Here is a 19354-nt window from a genome sequence, read left to right on the forward strand (position 1 = left end):
CATCTTACAAATGTTTGTAAGTATGTAGTTATGTACTCATCTTTTAAATTTATAAAAATCAGAAAATGTCCACCAGAAAGTTTTGTAATGTAACAGTGGAACTAAAAATATATATAACAGCTATAGCTACTGTCTACCGAATGCTTGCTTTCATTTGACAAGAAAAAAATTATTTTTTAAAATAGAGGGGCTTATGGAGTGGTAACCTCTGCAGTCTTCACAGCCGTCCCTCCTTCCCTCTCTTCAGCATGAGCCAGCCTTGCCCATGTGACTACCGTCCCATTCCAATCAATTGCAAAATAAAAAGAAAAAGGTTGATTATGTCCATGTAGATGTTCAGGGCAGCAAAAACATACTCTTCAGGGTCCAGGTCAGAATGATGGTGGCGCCCTCCCACCATCAGCTGCACATCCATCACCAAGTACTTAAAGAAAAGAAAGAAGAATCAGCTACTTAAATTGTACATTTTGATCAAAGAAGTGTCCTGAGATTATCTGGAAAGTATCTTACCATCAGTAAAAGTAAGTTTGTAGCTAGAGATGTTATTCTTACAGCCTCAATCATTCACAATCTCCCCAGGCTGGTACTCTGTCTATTAAAGCAAGTGCTTCACTCTCCTGAAGCCAGTGGGACCAAACCTGTGAGCCCTCCTTTCCTTCCAAGTCTAGAAACCTCTGTGCCTCTGGTCAGTGACGTGGACCAGGTGGGCTAATTGGACACAGAGAGAAACTAAAAAATGCCCTGTGTTTGTGACTTTCCAGCAGGTTCTCACTGAAAACAAAGGAGGAAGAGACAGATGGTTCCCCTGACCCTTATATTACCCACAGCAGTCGTTCTGGGCTCTCCTTTGGGTGATAGCATTTTTCAAAGCTTGGCATTGGAGATGGCTTTGTGATGATGTCAGTATTTCCAAAATAGAATGAGGAGAAGATTTATGTATGGTTAAATAACCCCCAATTAAACGTTTTAGCTCAGCTGTGGTAGGTAAAATTACAAGCTTCTTAAACATCAAGAAGAAAGTCGGAGAGCCCTCTCACCCTTGTGTTTGTTGCAAAGTGAGCAAACGTGGGCAGCGCAAGTGCACTAGAGGGAGGAAGGGAAAACAAGCGGCTCCTCAGGCCTTTCTGTCCAGACCGCAGACTCAGAGTCCAGTGCTGTGAGGCAGTGGGGAAACCTTGGCACTACAGGGAGTTCTTGGGGGTTTCAAGATTCTTGAAAATTAGCCGTTTTAGAACAACAGCCACTACAGTGAAACCCATCCCAAGTAGTTCAGGTTATCAGCTCTCCCTGGGTCCTGGTTCCCACTCAAGCTTCTAAGAATGAAGACGGGAGGAGGAAAAAAGAACAGGAGGAAAAGGCAGAATTGGGCACCTTCTAGGTAGCCTCTCATCCATTCAGGATAGACATCATCTCAGATAAAGTGGGAACGACCTAGTTGAGGCAGGTGAGATTAACAGAGCCTCCAAGAAGGGAAGATCACTCTGTGGCAAGTGGTAGAGAAAGGAGTCAAACCCGAGGCTGGGGGTTGCCAAGGCAGCTCCCTCACCTGGACCATTGAGTCCCATCCCACTTATCCTCCCCCTCCCAATGTCTGATTCCAGCAACTTTGTTCAGAAAAAGCTAGAATGAATCAACCACTCCAGTTTGCCCAGGGACTTCATGTGTCTTCAGTAACCCCTCAGTCCCAGGCAAACCAGGACAGTTGGTCATTCTTTAAAAAAGGCCCCCAGCAGCTGAGCTTCCAGCCTTGCCCCTAGCCTCCATCTGTCACCCCAGAGTCCTAACTTCTATGGAAAAGTGCTGTTCTTTCTCCCTCCCCTCCAAGAACTGCTGACTTTATCTTATTTCTTCTTATAAGAGAGATACTGACTCCTAATCATCTCATGTGTTGGTAGTGAGCAGCGCAGAGTGCACCTCCCTGCTGAGGGTATGTGTTTGAAGGCAGACAGGGAAGTGGGAGAGTAAAGTGAGCCGGGATCAAGCTGTCTGCCCCCCCGGCCCCAGGGAAAGAGGACTCAGGACACCATGCCAGAGACAGCCAGCTCACAGGGAAGCCCTGATCAAGATTTGAAGCCCCAGGAACATTTAGGGGTTCCATGAACAATCAGAGTAAGGTCGTAGGAAACAAAGTTACGAGACAACAGTCAACTGGTTTCCTCTATGCCGGCAGTGAATAAGTGAAACTGGACATCAAAAACACAAAACCATTTCCACTAGCATCCATAAAAAATGTAAATACTTAGATATAAATCTAACCAAATATGTACAAGAACTGCGTGAGGAAAACTATAAAGCTCTGATGAATGAGATTAGGGAAGAACTAAATACATGGAGAGACATTCCATGTTCGTGGATAGAAAGACTCAATATTGTCAAATATCAGTTGTTCCCAACTTCATCTATAGATTCAACACAACCCCAATCAAAACCCTAGCAAGTTATTTTGTGGATATTGACAGACCACTGCTAAAACTGATATGGAGAGACCAAAGACCCAGAATAACCAACATGCTACTGGAGGAGAAGAATAAAGTTGGAGGACTGATGCTACCAGACAACAACATTTACTATAAAGTTGTAATCAAGATGGTATGGTCTTGGCAAAAAGACTCAACGAATATATAGATCAGCAGAAAAGAATAAAGAGCAAAGGCAATATTCATCTCTTCAACAGATGGTGCTGAAACAACTGAGCATCCACATGCCAAAAAAAAAAAGGATCTAGACACAGACCTTACACCTTTCACAAAATAGCTCAAAACAGGGACTTCCCTGGCAGTCTGATGGTTAAGACTCTGTGCTTCCACTGCAGGAGGCTCAGAATCAATCCCTGGTCCAGATCCTGCATACCACGCAGCATGGTCAAAAAAAATAAGATAAATTTTAAAAAATAATGAATAATAGACTTATATGTAAAACATATAACTCCTAAGAGGTAGCATAGGAGGGAATCTAGATGACCTTTGGTATGGTGATGGTTTCTTAAATGTGACACCAAAAGTATTATCCATTAAAGAAGTAATGGATAAATTAGACTTCATTAAAATTAATATTTTCTGTTCTGTGAAAGACAATGTGAAGAGAATGATAGTACTAGCTACAAACTGAGAGAAATTATTTGCAAGAGAAACATAAAGGACTGGCACCCTAAATATACCAAGAACTCTTAAAACTCAACAGTAAGAAAAACAAACAACTTGATTACAAAGTGGGCCAAAGAACTTAACAGACACCTCACCAAAGAAGATATATAGATGGCAAATAAGCATATGAAAAGATGCTCTACATCTTATGTCAACAGGAAAGTGCAAATTAAAATAACAATAAGGTACCACTATGCACCTATTAGAATGGCCAAAATCTGAAATACTGATAACCTCACATGCTGATGAGGACAGGAAGCAATAGGAACTCTCATATACTGCTAGTGGGGAATGCAAATATTACAACCACTTTGGAATACTGTCTTACAGAACTGAACTTACTCTTACTGTATGGTCCAGTAAATGTGCTCCTTGGAATCTCCCCAAAGGAGCTGAAATCATCTGTCCACACAAAAGCATGCACACGGATGTTTGTAGTAACTTCATTCATAACTGCCAAAATTTGAAAGCAAACAAGATGCCCCTCAGTAGATGAATGAATAAATTAATTGTGGTACATCCAGAGGGTGGAATATTATTCAACATTAAAAAGAGATGAGCTACCAAGCCGTGAGAAGACATGGAGGAATTTTAAGTGCAGGTGCAAAGTAAAAGAAGTCAATCTGAAAAGGCTTCATGCCGTATGATTCCTACTGTGTGACATTCTGGAAAAGGCAAAACTTGGAAACAGTAAGATAACCTGATTAGTGGTTGCCAGGGGTTGGGGATCAGCTTGGAGGAGCAAAGAGGATTTTTAGAGCAGTGAAAATACTCTGTATGGTATTACAATGATGGGTACATATCATTATACATTTGTCCAAACCTGTAGAATGTAGAACACCAAAGAGTGAACCCTAATGTAGGTGACTGTGGTATATTAATGTTCATTTGTTCATCAATTGTAGTAAATGTTACACTTCAGTGGCAGATATTGACATTGGGGATGGTGATGCCTGTATGGAGGCTGGGAAATCTCTATCTTCCTTTCAGTTTTACTGTGAACCTAAAGCTACTCTAAGAACTGTCTTTATAAAAAGTAAAAAGGAGAAGGAAGAGGATGAGAAGAAAGAAGGAGCAAGTCAGCGGGAGGGCTTTCCAGTGAATCACTGACTCTGCTTGACTCCAGGCCTAGGAGAGGTCTTAAGGCCCTGTCAATGCACATTCATATTCTTTATCAAAGAAAGGGAGAGTTGGACATACGAGTGAGAAGATCACAGTTCCAAGTCCAGCATACAATAGATGCAACCACTGCAAAAAGAAAGGATACAACGATGTGTTAAGAGCAAGACTGGGAACAACACAGGGGGTCACTTAGGTCACTGCTGTTAGATAAGATGCTTAGAAAGTCAAAGCTGTGGGGAAATTAATTTTTCTTGAACATAGTTGGTCAATAGTATCAACTCAATTCCATTCAGCAAGGAGGTAAAAACTACCTGTTATATGTATCAAGTAAGGGTCATCGAGCAAGTACTAAACATCTCATGCATAGTAAGGCAAATGGGATATACTGAGTATGTTTCCTTTTTTGCCCCATCCACACAGCTCTTCTAGAAAAAGTGCCCTCCCCTCAGCTCAGGGAATATTGTGACCCTCACACAGCCTTGCTAGAGCCGATTGACAAGAGGTGGGAGATGCCACTCCAACAGCGTGAATCTCTTGACTGACCAGGAACCTCTTACATGACCAGGATCAAAGAGATCCTCTGGGCCAGGTATAAATCAGTTCTCATGATAGAGGGATCCAGGAAGCCATTGTGTGATTAGTCAGTGCTGGGTTAGCTGGTGCTTTACAAGCCGAGATGATCAAGAAAGGGCGGTGGGGTTTCCATTTCTGTGAATTCTGGCTCTTCTTCCCACCTAGGAGAGTCTCTGGGCCTTTGCTTTGAGCCAGTCTAAGTGGTATGTGTTTCCTGCCACCAAAACAGCCCTGATCAGCGTATGTGACAAATTGATCTGAATACTGGAGAAGAGAATAAGGAAGTGGTGTACATCATCTGAGAAACAATGGCATTCACTCCTCAGGATGAGAGATGGGGAACCTCTGCTAACCAGAGAAGGTTCTTGAGGAAACAGTGAGACCAGGGGCCAGGAATACACTGCGTGAGGTCCCCTGTTCTCATACTGAGCTGGGTGTGAGAGGACAGCTGGCAACTGCAGCCTGAAGGGTTCACAATTGCCAGGGCCCAACAGGCATGCGTGCTTAGCTGTCCGACTTCCATTTAATCATATGCTTAAGATCATATATTATTGGTATTTGTGACAGGAAATTTAGAATGGAAACTAGGGTTCCTGTATCTAGTAGGAAATACAGTTTCTTAACTGCTCCTGAGTGGCATGGTAAAGATGTAAGGAACCCACCCACCACATAAATACGTGTATTATTACTACAGTATCTGTGCCACCATCAGGAACAATAAATGGAGAACTATGGCCTTTAAAGACATATCTATGATGTCTTTGAGTTTATCTCCAAAATCCAGGCAGAAATACTGATTCTGTGTCTGAAGTCCATTTAGCAACGCCACTTGTTGCCACAGAAACTCTTTAATTCAGCAGCAAGACCAAGTTGGCCTTGGGGCTTTAGATGGATGGTCACAAGCCCCAGGCCAGTCCTCTGTGAGCCTGGCTTCCAGTAAGGTCTCCATACAGGGGCCAATCTAGGCCCCTACCAGATGTGGGGCCAGACCTTCTCATTCTGCCTGTCCACTTGCACACCGGACTCAGTCCACGGACAGTGTGTGTGGCGGAAAGAGTGTGACCACCAGATCACACAGACCTCGCTCTAACCCCAGTCCTACCGTCTACTCCCTGGGTGCAGTATGGAGTGTGAATTCTTTAATTTATCTGAGCCTGTTTTCTTTTCTCTAAGATTAGATGAGATATGTACTTTTCAGGAATGTTGTGAGAATTAACTTTGATGACTTTGAGAAAAACATATAGGCCTGTGTATGATATCTAGTAAGAAGGCAATAAATATATTAAAGCAAAAAATAAAAAAAAAAAGAATGGAAGGAAGAAAGCTGGCATTGGAAACCGAGGAGCTTCCTCTAGGCTGCTGCTGTCAGAAAAGCAAGCCCGTGCAGGCTTGCCCATCTCTGCACCCTCATTACTTCAGACAAGCAGCACCATGTAGGGAAGTTGGAATCTGATCTGCCCTGTGGGTTGGCCACCTCCATGATCCTCTTAGGGGAGGACAGCTGTTCTCTCAGCTCGGAGCTCAGTCTTCACACCCAGACCTCCTGTCAGTGGTCCCCCCACCACGCTGGTGTGGCAGGCGACCTTGGAGACCTCCAGCTATGGGGAGGGGCAAGTAACTGACCAGGGCCCTGGTGGCCGTGCAGTGCGACCCACTGCAGTTTCCTTCCTGGATCATGCTTTACCCCTGTCAATCACTGGAAGGGCAGCAGAGCCTTCCTGGGAGACCCAGGACCCCCTGGTGGGCTTGCCAAAGCCTCCTTAGAAGGCACGACATCCAGCAAGCTCCCCTCTTACTTCCCTGTCCTCCACCTGGGCTCACGTGTGCTGTCGTGTTCTGACAGCTCTTACAGCCCTTGTCACCCCACGCTATTCTGTCACAGACCTCTCTCCCACCAGGGTCTTTGCAAGTTTCACCCATCTGGTGTCTGCTTCTAGACCAACCACACAACCAGCACTTCACCTGATATTCTGCCAGTCCTCTGAGGGTTTCAAAGGAGGGCCCACTTACATATGATCGAATGAAGATTAAGATAATTCCATAGATGATAAGTACGAAGAGTAAAACAAACAGCATTCCATTTAGCAAAGTGAAATCCCACTGAGGAAACAAAAAACACAAAAACGATTCAATTATCATCCATAGGAATTTCAGGGTGTTTAGAGATGTATCTCATACCCCCTAGACAAACTGGCCCATTTGTTACCAATGTACCCTGGCTAATCCCAAGAACCGTGGAAATTCATTAGCCCTACACACTGAAAAATGCCACATAAAAGGTATTGTGCTTCTTCAGGGGAGAGAAAATGTAAGGTATGGATGAAATAACAGGAGCCACAAATTTGCAATTTTTGAAACTAGGTAACTGGCACATGGGGGTTTGTTAAAATATTCTATTTGTGTGTATATCTTTATAAAGTTTTCCATAATACAAAATGTACACTGAATAAGTAGGATGTAAATTTGTAAGTATAGTAGGATCATAATCATTCATATTTTTAAAAGCATGTGCATAGAATACACTAATGGCATTCAGTGGACGAAGATGTTAACTGGGTACCTTTCTCACATTTGTATGTATCAATTTTAGTGTATACATTTCAGTAGAAATATATATACTAAGCTTTCAAAAATTAATGATCCTTTTGTAAACCCAAAATTTATTAATGTGCTTTTATATAAATCAATAACCAAATCAGCTTAGAGAAGATTAATATTTTTAAAAGAAAGAGGAATATGCATCTTCTGACCTGAAAAAAATTGGATTAGGAAGCAAAAGAAGATCCTCAAATCCAATGTGTTTTCTTGCAAGTGTGTTTTCCTAATTCCTCTGTCTCCCTATGTCACTCCCTGCCTTCAGCACACCAAGAGAATAAAGTACCAGGTCACCGAGGCTGGTTCTTGGGCTGGAAGCATCGGCAGCGCCTGGGAAGTGAACGTTACTGACCCCCAGCCCAGACCTTGTCTTCACAATGCCAGGCATGGGGCTCAGCAGTCTGTGTTTCACAAGCTCTCCAGGTGACTCTGATGTCTGCCAAGAAAATTCGTCTAGAGCTGTGCTTTCAATATACATGCTAATAAGCACTGGAAATAGAGCTACTTCAAACTGAGATGGCTGCAAGTAGAAAATACACACTGGATTTGAATTTTAGTTTGAAAAAGAAAAGTGTAAAATGACTAACTTTGTTATACTGATTATATGTTGAAATAATAACCCTTCATATATATTGGGTTAAATGAAATATATCATTAAAATTAATTTTACCTGTTTCCTTTTACTTAAATTTTTTCTGATGCGGACCATCTTTGTAAGTCTTTATTGAATTTTGTTACAGCATTGCTTCTGCTTTATATTTTCTCTTTTGTATGCGAGGCATGTGAGATCCCAGCTCCCTGACCAGAGATGGAACCCACACCCCCTGCGCAAGAAGGCAAAGTCTTAACCACTGGGGCTCCAGGGAAGCCCCTCTTACGTTTTTAGCACTGTCACTAGGAAAGCCAGAAGGCAGAAGACGAATGCTCGGTGGAGGTGAGGCCCCCAAGAAGCAGCCAGCCAGGGGGAGGAGGAAGCAGAATGGGTCAGGAGGGGCAGAGGAAGATAGTCACACACTGCCTGTGACAGAAAGTGGCTTCAAAAATACGTACTTTTGTTTGAAGAGCAAATAAACTGAGTGATAGCGTCACCAGAGCTGTTGCTCCTGTTGCCCATAACACTTCCTCGGCGTTATAGAAACTAAAACCAGAGACTGCGATTATTGTTCACGTAATGTTAGAAGAAAAGCATGCACACACAAATGAAAAAACGTGTATCGAAGACTTACACTGACACGGTTCCTAGCAGCAAACCTTGAAGAACTGTCTAAAAACAAAATTCACAATCAGAAGCCTGCTTCCCACGGCGCCAAATCCAGAAGAGTTGGTTTGAGGTATGTGTGTTATGGCAGGTTAGAGGGGAACTAGCAGGAATATTCCTGATCTTAGCGCACAAAGCTATAGGCTATGCCATATGGAAATAATGGAAATAAACATTTTCTTAATGTTCTCCCTAAGACTGGACAAGAAAAAATTCTCCTATGAGTAAAAAGTTCTTAGAATACAATAGTAACTTTCAACATTTTCAGTGAGTTAAACTGAATATGTTATTAATTAGAAATGTAGAAACCAAGGTATAAGCTTTATCTGTAGACCATACTGTCTACAAATCTTACCATCCACACAAATCTTACCATTTTATCAGAGCAGGACATGCTATTTCTATTAACACCTCAGCAACTGTTTCAGTACTGACCTTTCCCATAGTGCTTGGATGAGAACAAAATGGTCAAACCTCAGATGTGGGAGGACTATTGAGACCTCAATACCTGGGGGTGGGGCTGGAGGACACTTACCAACACAGCATGCAGCTGCACTGGCAGGTGCCAGTCCTCAGCTCTGAAGCGGGCTGCACGGGGGCAGTGTGGGGGCTGTATAGGGGTCCGAGGGTTCCCTTGGTCCAAATGAACCAGGGATGGGGCGGCGTGGGAGAGAGGGAGGAGCTGAGAACCAGAAGCAGTCAAGCCAGAGGATGAGACCAAGAAGGCAGTGATGGTTTGCCTAGGCCCACAGTTGGGCTCCAGGACTGACCAGCAGGCCACTGAGAACGGCAGTTGGCAGGGCTGCAGGGCCTGAGGACATTCCCAGCTGGCCTGATGCTCTGTCTTCTCCGTGACATGAGGAAGCTATTCTTCCCAGCATGTAATTCACATTAGACAACGCAAGATCCTCAGATTTTCAGGATGCGAGATGCAAGATTCTGAGTGCTGAGAAACTCACCGTTGCCCACGTGTCCTTCCTTGCTCACATTGACCACCAGGAGGCGCAGATCCATATCTAGGCTGATCAAACTCAAACGCTCGGGACTAGGCATTTTGTGCACTAATCTCACCTCTGGCTTCATTTGCCTTTCCTTATTTTTCCTGCCATCAGATTTCCCTACCAACTTATCTTCTTACGTTGTGTGTATTTTTATAAGCTACCTCAACACTGATGTGGAACCAGGTGAGAAACAAATGAATTGGTGAGTAAATCTTCTCATGGAAGGGTGGTCAGCAGTTCGTGGGAGCAATTGCATAGAATCTGACTTTCTTTCGAACTCATTGAACCACAATGAGATTTCCTCTGCGTTTTCCTAAGAGGAGCAAATGCTTATTGTCAGTGAGTTCACTGCCTCCAGGAGGTAAGAGTGTTGGCCCAACTGGTATAAACATTGACAGAACAGAAACCTCAATTACAACATAGTCAGGAGACGTTGAAATAGAAGCAAAATAAATTTCACAGAGAAAGTTACATTTCTTGCACACAATTTGTGAACTAAATGTGGAACTCACTCTCCGTAGCAAAATGAGTTTGTTGTGCCTGACAGAGGACAGTCGAGTTAACTGTCTTGGGAGACTCGGGAGCAGGCCTCTCAGAGTCAAGTTTGCCGGTGCAAAGGAGTAGCCGAAGGTCTCCAAATTCTCTAGCTTGTTAAAAGGGTGTGGATTCCACCTCATATGTCAGTTGACTTCAAAATTCATCCAAGAGAATGTCTCACAAATAATTTCTATCTTCTTATTCCATAGGAAGATTTTTTCCACAAAAAAAGGAATAATGAGATGAAAATATATTTCAGAGGTGAATGACAACGGATGCTAAAGAGGTTTACTTACAAATAATCCCAGGAGAATGTAATTCGCAGGCACCTGGCGGCGGAGTTTCCCACAGCAGGCGAGTACAATAAATATAACAAAAAAGGCTGGCCTGGGGATAATTTAAAACCATGTGTTATTTGCTTCCACTGCTTGTATCATGTGATATATTACAGGTAGAGAGATACAGAGATGTTTGCTCTGATAATATGTATTATAAAGAAAAATAAAGATTGTTATCTTTACTTTTTTTTTTTTTTTGCTTTTAAAACTAACTTTTCCCATTGCCATCCACACACAGTTTGTGGGTTTTTTAAAAAATATTTTTACTTTGAAATAATTGTAGATTCACAGGAAATTGCAAAGGATCAGAGGTCCTGTGTACACAGTTTGCCCCCATTTTACATATTTAAAGTAGAATACCCAAACCAGTATGTGACACTGGTATAGCGTGTATATATGCAATGCTATGTCATAGACCTGTGACACAAACCTGTGTGCAGATCCATGTAACCAGCACCACAAGGTGTGGAACTATCTCATCATTAAATTACTGTACTATCCCTTTATGGTAACACACACACATACACACGCACTCATAAAGCCCTAACTCCCAGCAACTACTAATTTGCTTGTTTTTCATCTCTATAATTTTGTCATTACAAGAATATGTTACCTTTACCTAATTTTCAAAAAAGAACATCAACTGATAGCTAGTAGAAAGAACACTTTTTATTTAATCCAATAATACTTACAAGAGTGTGTAATTGAACCAGGGATTCTTGATCACCCAAGATCGTAAAGCCTTGCTGGTTAAAAAAAAAAAAAAGATATTGTCTTACACAATAAGTAGTTTATTTTGCTAACTAGTATAATATTTAAGTATAAATTAAACAATTTCATGAGAAGAAAGGGGGAAAACCCTAAGTAGTTGACAATGACAGATGGGAAAGGAAACAGTGAAACATAACTGTTAAACTGTAAGATAAAGATAAACTGTATCTTACTTCTTAAAATAGGGTCATAAGAAGTACAGTCATAAGTAGTAAGTGACATTTGCATAAATGCAAATGTATCAGTGATGATTTTATTTTAAAGTACTGAGATATGTATATAAACAAAAGTAATAAAATTTTCATATATTTGTCTAAAATATAGATTTTCAAAGGATGAGATTAAGCAGTGATGGATCATACTCCCTGAAATAATTTCTGCATTTAACAGAGATCTAGCCTTCAAGGCCTTCAAAATCTCACCTTTTTTCCTTTACTTGATTTTGTCTGTGGAAATAGCTCAGGGAAAATAAAAAAGAAAATAGTACCCAAAATAAGAGTAAGGGAAAAGTTTATGGCTTAGGAAGTTAAATCTACTAACACTTAGTTAGTAGAAATCTACTAACACTTTGGTCTAGGAGTTGCCTCAGAAAAACAAAGCAATAGAAATGGTATATCCTATGAATGATTGGACTTCTCAGGTGGCCCAGTAGAAAAGAACCCGCCTGTCAATGCAGGATACACAAGACATGCAGGTTCGCTCCCTGGGTTGGGAAGATCCCATGGAGAAGGTAATGGCAACCCACTCCAGTATTCTTGCCTGGAAAATCCCACAGACAGAGGAGCCTGGAGGGCTACAGTCCATGGGGTCACAGTCAGATGCAACTGAGCACAGACACACATGAATAATTAGGGAAAAATAGATAATTTTTTAATGATCAAAATTCAGTCATGCTAAATAGTGAGAATTAATGTGGGCAACTTAATAGCTCACCTACATCAGTAATGAAGACCTACCAGAAAACAAACAGGCTGACGATTGCCCCAGTGATCAGAAGCTGAATGGACAGGAGGAAGAACACTTTTACGATGAAAGCTGAGGAGACAGAAACTTATTTTTATGAGACAGTATTCAAAAGTAAAAGTATAAAATCTAACTACCTATTTTTGACACTTAGTGAAATAAATTTTTCCTCTGATTTTCTTGAGGACAGGAAAGGGGGTGTGAGTTTAGAGTTGGCCAATGGTATGACAGTACAGCTCTGCAGAACTCTCAGAAAAGACTCAGTCCAGACTGTAAGAGGCATTTTAGTGGAAACCCAAGGGTTTATCCATAAGAGCCCCACAATCTAAAGACCAAATTCAGGGGTTTAATTCTGTATTGTGCACACCCCATCCTCCCTAGGACCAAAAGTGACCTGAGAATCTCAGAATGTCGCCAGCCCATCCTTAGGGACCCAGCAGCATCCCTGCATAGACGGAGCCAGTGATGCACCAGGGACTGCTGGGGGAGACGGCGTTCACCCCTCTGCAGGGAGTCTGCAGGGCTGTTCCCCCAATTTTCTCTCCACCCTCCCTGTCTTTAGCAATTCCCTTCCCTCCTACTTGTGCAGAAACTGCATAATCTGACTAATGGTAAGTATAACCAAGGAGTTTCAAGCAAGTGGCATGCCAAAGCAGAGTTCAGGGTGTGTTAGCATCTATGTTTACTTCCAGCTAACTACGTGGGTTTTTCCAGAGCCCTCCGAATATGCATTGATAATGACCATTTGCTTTTCTGTGGGCTTCTCCCAACTTATCCCATCACTGTGGATGGTGACTGCAGCCATGAAATTAGAAGATGCTTGCTTCTTGGAAGGAAAGCTATAACAAACCTAAACAGTGTATTAAAGACCAAAGACATCACTTTGCCAACAAAGGTCCATATAGTCAAAGCTGGTCTTTCCAGTAGTCATGTATGGATTTGAGAGTTGGACCATAAGGAAGGCTGAGCAACAAAGAATTGATGCTTTCTAACTGTGCTGGAGAAGACCCTTGAGAGTTCCTTGGACACCAAAGAGATCAAATCAGTTAATCCTAAAGGAAATCAACCCTGAATACACATTAGAAGGACTGATGCTGAAGCCAAAGCTCCAATACTTTGGTCACCTGATGCGAAGAGCTAACTCATTAGAAAGGACCCTGATGCTGGGAAGGATTGAAGCCAAAAGGAGAAGAAGGTGGCAGAGACTGAGATGGTTGGATAGCATCACGGATTCAATGGACATAAACTTGGACAGACTCTGGGAGTTAGTGGGGGACAGGGAAGTCTGGCATGCTTCAGTCCATGGGGTTGCAAAGTCGACTTTGTGACTGAACAACAATCCCAATTTTAAAAGGAAAAAAAAAAAAAGAATGCTGCTTAAAGTTGACTTATAGGATTGTCAATGTGTCCTTTTGCTGGGCAGTTTCTGTGCACTGGAAGTGTGACAATAAAGAAACCACACTGAGATATATATCCCCAAATGTGTGCTACTGCTTTAAAATATCTACTTAGTTAACTTTAAATTCACATCTAGTATGTATGAGGAACTATAAGAGAATCGATACTAAATGTGGCCCAGCCTTATTAGACTAGACCATGTAGATCAATGAAATAGAACTGAGAGCCCTAAAACAGTCCCTACATTTGTGGAATGTGGTCAATTGATTTCTAATAAACATGCTAAGACAATTCAATGGAGAAAGATGAGTCTTTGGAGCAAATGGTGCTGGGGCAACTGGACACATGCATACAAAATGATGAATCTGGGCCCCTTCCGCGTATCACACACGCACACAAGACTAATTAGTTAAACATCGATCATAAACATAAATGAGAAATATAATCCTTGGAAGAAAGTATAGGTGTAAATCTTTGTGAGCATGGATTAGGCAATGTTTTCTTAGATAATGATACCTAAAACACAAGCAAAGGGAAAAAAAAAATTGGATTCCATCAAAAGTGGATTTGAATTCCCCTGGTGGTCCATTGGTTAGTAACCCGCCTGTGCGCAGGAGACACTGGTTCGATCCCTCGTCCAGGAGGAGTCCACATGCTGTGGGCAAATTAAGCCTGTGCACCACAGCAACTGAAGCCCCTGCATCTAGGGCCTAAGCTCTGCAACAAGACCCACACTACAGAGTAGCCCTCACTTGCCACAACTAGAGAAAGACCATGGGCAGGAATGAAGGCCCCACACAGCCAAAAATAATAATAACAAATAAATTAAAAAAAAAGAATTCTCACTTTAAAAAGGCAAAAGCTTTGTGCTTCAAATGACACCATCAAAAATTGGGAAAAAACCCACAAACTGGGAGAAAGTATTTGCATATCATGTATCTGTAAATTGATCTAGCACATGAAGAACACGTACACTCCAATTACAAGAAGACAAATAAGAATTTATAACGGACAAAGCCTGTGTAGTTCCCTCCCACACTGACGCTGGGCTTGGCCACATGACATGTTGGTCAGTGAAACATTAGCACTGGCTTGATTAGCAGAGGCTTCATAAACTGCTTACACACTGGGGCTTGTCCATCTGGTCTACCTCTTCTTGGGCCCCAGTTCCATGTGATGAGAAATTCAAGCCAAAGAAGAAAGCCAACAACCAACACAAACTGCCGTCCACATCAGAGAGTCATAAAGCCCATTGCAGACTCAGCTGCCAGCTAAGAGTTTCAAAAGGCATCTGTCTTTCCAGCAACAAGGTAGAGGGTGAGGGCCACGGGGAGACAGCAGTGAAGTTCGAAGCTCAGAGTCCATCGTCAAGTCATCCAGGTTCTAAGTAGGCCTCAGTTCAGTTCAGTCGCTCAGTCGTGTCCGACTCTTTGCGACCCCACAAACCACAGCACGCCACGCCTCCCTGTGCATCACCAACTCCTGGAGTTTATTCAGACTCATGTCCATTGAGTCAGTGGTGCCATCCAGCCATCTCATCCTCTGTCGTCCCCTTCTCCTCCTACCTTCAATCTTTCCCAGCATTAGGGTCTTTTCAAACGAGTCAGCTCTTCACATCAGGTGGCCAAAGTATTGGAGTTTCAGCTTCAATATCAGTCCTTCCAATGAACACTCAGGACTAATCTCCTTTAGGATGGACTAGTTGGAACTCCTTACTGTCCAAGTGACTTTCAAGAGTCTTTTCCAATACAATAGTTCAAAAGCATCCACTCTTTGACTCTCAGCTTTCTTAATAGTCCAACTCTCACATCCATACATGACCACTGGAAAAACCATAGCCTTGACTAGACAGACCTTTGTTGGCAAAGTAATGTCTCTGCTTTTTAATATGCTGTCTATGTTGGTCATAACTTTCCTTCCAAGGAGTAAGTGTCTTTTAATTTCATGGCTGCAGTCACCATCTGCAGTGATTTTGGAGCCAAAAAAAAAAAAAAAGTAAGCCACTGTTTCCATTGTTTCCCCATCATTGTCATTAAGTGATGGGACAAGATGCCATGATCTTCATTTTCTGAATGTTGGGCTTTAAGCCAACTTTTTCACTCTCCTCTTTCACTTTCATCAAGAGGCTTTTTAGTTCCTCTTCACTTTCTGCCATAAGTGTGGTGTCATCTGCATATCTGAAGTTATTGATATTTCTCCAGGTGATCTTGATTCCAGCTTGTGCATCCTCCAGCCCAGCGTTTCTCATGATGTACTCTGCATATAAGTTAAATAAGCAGGGTGACAATATACAGCCTTGACATACTCCTTTCCCTATTTGGAACCAATCTGTTGTTCTATGTCTAGTTCTAACTGTTGCTTCCTGACCTGCATACAGATTTCTCAAGAAGCAGGTCAGGTGGCCTGGTATTCCCATCTCTTGAAGAATCTTCCACAGTTTATTGTGATCCACACAGTCAAAGGCTTTAGAATAGTAAATAAAGCAGAAATAGATGTTTTTCTGGAACTCTCTTGCTTTTTTGATGATCCAGCGGATGTTGGCAATTTGATCTCTGGTTCTTCTGCCTTTTCTAAAACCAGCTTGAACATCTGAAAGTTCATGGTTCACGTATTGCTGGCTTGGAGAATTTTTAGCATTACTTTACTAGTGTGTGAGATAAGTGCAATTGTGCAGTATTCTGAGCATTCTTTGGCATTGCCTTTCTTTGGGATCGGAATGAAAGTTGAACTTTTCCAGTCCTGTGGCCACTGCTCACTTTTCCAAATTTGCTGGCATATTGAGTGCAGCACTTTGACAGCATCATCTTTCATGATTTGAAACAGCTCAACTGGAATTTCATCAGCTCTGCTAGCTTTGTTCGTAGTGATGCTTCCTAAGGGCCACTTGACTTCACATTCCAGGATGTCTGGCTCTAGGTGAGTGATCACACCATTGTGATTATCTGGGTCGTGAAGATATTTTTTGTACAGTTCTTCTGTGTATTCTTGCTACCTCTTCTTAGTGTCTTCTGCTTCTGTTAGGTCCGTACCATTTCTGTCCTTTATTGAGCCCATCTTTGCATGAAATGTTCCCTTGGTATCTCTAATTTTCTTGAAGAGATCTCTAGTCTCTCCCATTCTATGATTTTCCTCTATTTCTTTGCATTGATCACTAAAGCTTTCTTATCTCTCCTTGCTATTCTTTGGAACTCTGCATTCAAATAGGTTTATCATTCCTTTTCTCCTTTGCCTTTCTCTTCTCTTCTTTTCACAGCTATTTGTAAGGCCTCCCCAGACAGCCATTTTGCTTTTTTGCATTTCTTTTCCATGGGGATGGTCTTGATCCCTGTCTCCTGTACAATGTCATGAACCTCATTCCATAGTTCATCAGGCACTCTATCTATCAGATCTAGGCCCTTAAATCTATTTCTCACTTCCACTGTATAATCATAAGGGATTTGATTTACGTCATACCTGAATGGTCTAGTGGTTTTCCCTACTTTCTTCAATTTCAGTCTGAATTTGGCAATAACAAGTTCATGATCTGAGCCACAGTCAGCTCCCAGTCTTATTTTTGTTGACTGTATAGAGCTTCTCCATCTTTAGCTGCAAAGAATATAATCAATCTGATTTCGGTGTTGACCATCTGGTGATGTCCATGTGTAGAGCCTTCTCTTGTGTTGTTGGAAGAGAATGTTTGCTATGACCAGTGTGTTCTCTTGGCAAAACTCCATTTGCCTTTGCCATGCTTCATTCTGTACTCCAAGTCCAAATTTGCCTATTACTCCAGGTGTTTCTTGACTTCCTACTTTTGCATTCCAGTCCCCTATAATGAAAAGGACATCATTTTGGGGTGTTAGTTCTAAAAGGTCTTGTAGGTCTTCATAGTACCATTCAATTTCAGCTTCTTCAGGATTACTGGTTGGGGCATAGACTTGGATTAGTGTTTTATTGAATGGTTTGCCTTGGAAATGAACCGAGATCATTCTGTCATTTTTGAGTTTGCATCCAAGTTCTGCATTTCAGACTCTTTTGTTGACTATGATGGCTACTCCATTTCTTCTAAGGGATTCTTGGCCACAGTAGTAGGCATAATGGTCATCTGAGTTAAATTCACCCATTCCAGTCCATTTTAGTTCACTGATTCCTAAAATGCTGATGTGCAGTCTTGCCATCTCCTGTTTGACTACTTTCAATTTGCCTTGATTCATGGACCTGACATTCCAGGTTCCTAAGCAATATTGCTCTTTACAGCATCACACCTTGCTTCTATCACCAGTCACATCCACAGCTGGGTATTGTTTTGCTTTGGCTCTGTCTCTTCATTCTTTCTGGAGTCATTTCTCCACTGATCTCCAGTAGCATGTTGAGCACCTACCAACCTGGGGAGTTCATCTTTCAGTGTCCTATCTTTTTGCCTTTTCATACTGTTTATGGGGTTCTCAAGGCAAGAACAGTGAAGTGGTTTGCCATTCCCTGCTCCAGTGGACCACATTTTGTCAGAACTCTCCACCATGAACTGTCCATCTTGGGATGGATAGCCTACACGGCATGGCTTAGTTTTATTGAGTTAGAAGAAGTTAGAAGAGTTAGAAGAAGCCCTAAGCATGGCATATTGTTTTCTGGGACCTACAGGATTTGCCTTGAATTGCTTAACTTCCAACTTCTTATTTCATGAAAGAAAAAAATTCTCATTTATTTTAGCCATAGTGTTTTGGACTTCTGCTACAGCTGAATGTATTTCTGATATAGAATTAATATGTAGGTCTCTGAATGAGTATTCTTTAAAACTAAAGACAGTATCATGGTATCACTTTGTATGTAAGTTAAGACATTCTGTGTTCAACGACTAACTCACATTTGTTAAGAAAACCACAATTTATTCACCATAATATGTCTATCATGAATTTATGAATGCCTTGGAAAACTTGGGGAGCTGTCTGTTCTTACATATATCATGTTTCATGGTAAAGCATGATGGGAAAAACTAAGGGCAAATTTAAATCCTACAACCCACCCTGTGGAAATATTTTAAGAGAATGTTACTGTTCTTTTCCACAAAGGCCATTTCTTTATTCTTACCTCTGCGGACAGCTGTTTCTGAAAATGGGCCAGGGCTGATGTCGTCTGTAGTAGTCTCTGGCGAAATCTGTACCACATAGGTATCTGCTCGCTTACCAGCCTTTGAGTGTGGATTTCCACGAGCTTGTTGTGGCTCCTGAGTCGAAGGTACAGTTCCATAGGACCGAACAGACTTGCCCCCAACATAAGCATCTGCAGCTTTCCGAACTAGATGTTGATGATCTCCAGAGCTAAAGTCTATTGGCTCACTGACCTCCAAGTCCATTTTCCTGGAGAGGGAACACTGTTATTCAGGTCCTTATGCGTGTACCACTACAACCTTAGCAACTTCATAATATCAGATGTTTTTTCTTTATTTTAACTGCCTTTGCTCTGTACTTTCCAAGTCATTGCTCCACAGATACTGGTTGAATAAATGATGAACAAATAGTTTTAATATGAGAACTATAGGTTAAAATAACTTTATTTCTATTGTGAAAGTCATATGTTTATAGATTTATTCTGCAACAAGTGAATAAACTCCCTCTTATGTTGAGTTGCCCTTGTCACCTTCGCCCCTAAAGAGCTTACATTTTGGGAGAGAAGATAATCAAA

General features: G+C 41.8%; 1 pseudogene; it reads right to left on the reverse strand.

Annotated features, from left to right (window-relative positions):
- Positions 1-271: 271 nt before the first annotated feature.
- LOC138079626 (protein lifeguard 2-like) lies at positions 272-19025 on the reverse strand (annotated as a pseudogene).
- Positions 19026-19354: the final 329 nt, after the last annotated feature.

The sequence above is a fragment of the Capricornis sumatraensis genome, chromosome 5, assembly GCF_032405125.1.
Source record: "Capricornis sumatraensis isolate serow.1 chromosome 5, serow.2, whole genome shotgun sequence".
NCBI classification, from domain to species: Eukaryota; Metazoa; Chordata; class Mammalia; order Artiodactyla; family Bovidae; genus Capricornis; species Capricornis sumatraensis.